Raw genomic sequence first — 4,450 nt, 5'->3', positions numbered from 1 at the left:
TTTTGATGTTATTGGGAATTTAGTTTGTATAAGCTCCTCACTACGTCCAATGCAAACGGTAGTACTAAAAGTCTGAAAAAATGTTGTGAGTCGTTCAGCGAGAAGGTAGAGTTTGATTGCGGTTTGTGAGGTCCATGTTCTTCCGTTACTAGAAAATTTTCTTGAGTTGTTCAGTAAGTTAGAGTTTTCCGATTGGAAGTTAAGGGAGGAGGTTGACAGGGAGTAGCGTTGGTGTTGGAGAAAGGGAAAATGATATGATAGACTTCATCAGGATGGCTGATGATGGAAGCACTTAAGCAAGGGAAAGATTCGAATGAAATGGATAATTGTATTAATAAATAAAATAATGTTAATAATGGTTGTATTACTATTTAGAATTATTTTATTTGATAGAAATAATAATTAATAAAAAACAATAAGAATTAATAAATAATATATATAATTAATGTTGTATTAACAAATAAAATAAAATAATTTTATTAATAAATAATTATTAATTAATTTAATTATAAAGACTAGAGATAAAAAGAATGTGAAAGAATTAGGATGATAATTTTATTTTTAAGGAAATGGAATAAAAAAGTAATTTTATTATTTTTAACTTGAATTTTTTTTTAAAATAAAATTAAATAATTTTATTTTAATAATTTAAAATTTAAGAACATAAATAAAATAACTCCTTAAACTCAAGATCATCAGTATAATTTACCCTTTCCTGACAGTACAACACGATGAAATAATTCAAGCTTGCATGAGTTGATTTTAACTGTACTTAACGAAGGCTGTGGTGATGAAGCAACTTATTTAATTCCTAACAGTATATTTGATATATATACACACACTTAAATTATATTTAAATTTAAATTTAAATGTATAAAAGCAGTTCAGTTTGGGATTACTCGGTTGATTTTTTTTACACCCTGCTACACCAACGACGATAGTACGTATTTAACCTTTTTGTCTCTTTGATCTCTCCGTTTGGCTCCCGAAAATCTGTAGGAAAACGAAGGAAAAGACAAATTTTAGAGTTTGGTATTAATATTTACATTTTTCCTTTGCAATTGAACGCCGGGATTGCTTTTATAGGAGTTAGAGCTGCTTCTATTGATCAAAATGATGGAGCTCCTCCAACCAAGTAATTTTTTGAAAAATTCTTGTCAAGCTGCTGAAATGGTTGTGTGCAGCATAATTATGCGTATTACTTGGTTATTCTGTGATGATAATTGCACTGATATTTTGATAACAGAATTTAATTTGGGAAGCAAAATGTGTATGAGGCCGTTTTCCAAATCCTGAGGGCTGGGAAATTTCTGGAATTGATTGTAGAGAGTTATTGGCATCTGGATGAGCTAGATAAGGTGCTTCATTGATTTTCTTCTGTTCCTTTTGCTAATTCAATCCAATTTATACTTGCAACTTCTTATGCTTTTGAGGGTTTTTTTTTTTTTTTTTTTTTAATGCATAGCGTTTTCCACCTGTTTATTTTATCAGATGCAGGAGCATCAGAGTCATCTGAGTTAGTGGTTGATGAGGTGTTAGGCCTTCTGGCCTTTTTAAGTGCTATATTTTAAGTCATAAGTTTCTCTGTGTTGCTGTATTAGATACTACCTTCAATTTTTTTGTTACTTATTAGGCTTGGTCGCTGTTTGTTTTTAATTTGGATATTACATCTGGTGAAAAAGAAACTGCTGGAAAAAACTCTGTACCATTTGACTCCTTGGTGAGTAGGATTTTGCTTCGACCAACTTTTATGTCAATTCTGGATCATAATATATTTCCTATAAATAGCAACTCAATTTGAATTTTGCTTACACGTTTCCACAAAGGAATGGACATTTACTTCTGGATATGTGAGTGTGGATAGATATTGTTTGTAATTCACTTATTTAATGTTATTTGATGATTTTTATCTTTTGAATATTTTTTCTGTTATTTTCATTAGAAAGAGCATATGGCATGGGGGATAGGGTTTCTTTGCACATAGATTCATGATTAAAACTCAGTGGCTTTTTCTTGTCGCCCTAAGATTCCAGCAATGTTGCAGACTCTCAATAAATTTTTATGGTTATTTGTATGTGACTATTGATATGTTGCACATGTACTGCAATACTATTTTTCATGTAATTGCTTCTTTAAAGAGATAAGAAAGAAGAGAGAATTGGATTGAGAAGCTTGATTATTCCCTCAAGTTGATTGGAATTTATACTGAATGAACTGGTATGAAAATTTTGAATACAATCAATTTTTATGATGTCTGAATGATTATAGCCTATAATATCTGCACATAACCTAATTTACAGAATATGATACCTCAATCTTAGATATATATATCTTGACAGTTTCTACCACTTTCAGGTTTTCCACCTGTTGATACAAGATCTCGCTGAAGTCATCAATGAAACAAACCTTCGAACATTGGAAATAGAGGTAAGGTTATGCCTGTTTTTTGTACTTCACTAATACAAATGGTGTTAGACATGGTGACCATGTCTTCTGTGTTCCGGTAGGCAGGCCGGACCCTAAGCTTGTTTTCATCTCCTTGTTTAGTCACTTTGTTGACTAAGGCTCTTGCATGATTTTGCATTAGTCACTGGGAAAGATGTTGCTGTTTCAGTATCTTATCCACGTTCTTGAAGGAGATTTTGTACATGCAACAAAGCTTATGAAGGTAAGAGCACATGATACATCTCATATTCTTTTGCTTTTCAGTATAAAAGATTTAAACAGCTTATTGTTGCATTCCAGAAACCATGAACTGGATGCTTGTAAGAGAGTCCTTGCCCAGAATGCTTCTGGTATATTTCTACCTTCTAACCCTTTCATTGTGATGGATCTTTAATTTAGCCTTCTTAATTGTGATAGTGTAGACATTAACTGCAGTATTACGTCCTGAGCTTCTAATCTTTCATTCCTTTCACTTTTATTAATTTTTTTCGATTGCAACTTGAGGCATTGTTTCACATTAAATGGTAAAAATATGTGAAGTCAACGTTACATTGATTTGGCAGAAGTCAAGAAGAATAAACTACAAAGTTCTAATGAAGGATTGCTTGTCCATTATGTGTGGACTATGTCAATTTTCTTCTGAATTCAGTAATGATATCAAATATTCTGATAGTTCTGTGGCAAAACCATCCCAAAATAGTAATCCTGCTGTAGCAATTGCTTTGCCTGAAGTGAGAAGCAGCACTTCCACTGCCACGCAGGAACTTTTGATAATTGTGAGTTGCCAGAAATATTGTTCAGTTAAGGATATTCTAAATCATCTTTTCTATGAATCCTGATGATCTTGGCATTTTCTGATTATGGAGCTTGATAGTTGATACGTCAAGAAAGAAAGCAGATGTCCTTGGTTTTACCACCAGAGCTGATGGAGTGAGGGGTTTACTTGTCTTCTTGATATAATGATATTTTTTAATCGCTTTTTTTTTTTTTTATTACTTAAGATAAACGCATTTCTGGGATTTGGTTCAGAACGCCTCTGGTAGAGATAATTCTGGACGGGTCGACTTATGATAGAGATATGCTCTCCCAATTTCTTGAGGTATTTATCTCAATTTTTTGTCTCTAAACTCCCTTCCTTTCCCCCTCCCCAACACATACATGCAGGCACAGAAATATGCATTGCGTTGAAAAGTTACATAAGGCATGGACAACCACTAGTTGGCTCAGTAGCTTTTGTATCAGTTGTGACCTTTAGTCATAGATTCATTGTCATACACTTTATAAACACAATTTTTTCCTTTCAAATGTTGTGACGTTGGATTTTCGTAAGCGTCTATCAATGTTTGATGACTTTTCTGTTCTTTTATGTGGTTTTCACAAAATAATTATTCTGAATGGCTTTTTAAATTACTAAAAATTGCGGACTTCTTTCTGGTGATATTCATGTTAACGTATCACATGATCAGAATTTTCTTTTAATTTTTTAAATTAGTAAATAATTGAGCTAAGGTAGTTCAAAGTTCTCTAATAATGTTTTAGAACAATTATTTTCATAAAAATAGTTGGGTGAAGCTGATCAGGATATTCTTTTCCTAACTATGGGAATGATATGCAGATATTTGATGAACCCAAATGGACGCTGGAAATCATTTTGCAGTATTTTGCAAAATACATTGCTAAGGTACATGGGTTGTTGAGTTATATCCAGCACACTTAAAATGAAGAGCTGAAAAATAATATTGACAAACTTCAGTGTTGAATATTTTCTATTTAAGAGCTCATTGTGAATTATTAAACGCCCCCATATGTTTTATTTTGTAGCCATCTGTTCGCATCTGGAGATCTAATGGTCCAACAAAGGATGATGGGACGTTGATTGGGTTTTTGAAGGGGTTTTCAAACATCACTAGCACGAAGAATGTTACTAAAAAGATTAGTGAAGATGTGGTTCAGATGCTTTTGGCACATTGCTTTTTAGGTGATTGTTATTTGTTACCTCTTTCCC

The sequence above is a fragment of the Hevea brasiliensis genome, chromosome 18, assembly GCF_030052815.1.
Source record: "Hevea brasiliensis isolate MT/VB/25A 57/8 chromosome 18, ASM3005281v1, whole genome shotgun sequence".
NCBI classification, from domain to species: Eukaryota; Viridiplantae; Streptophyta; class Magnoliopsida; order Malpighiales; family Euphorbiaceae; genus Hevea; species Hevea brasiliensis.
Note: the sequence above shows the minus strand (reverse complement) of the source record.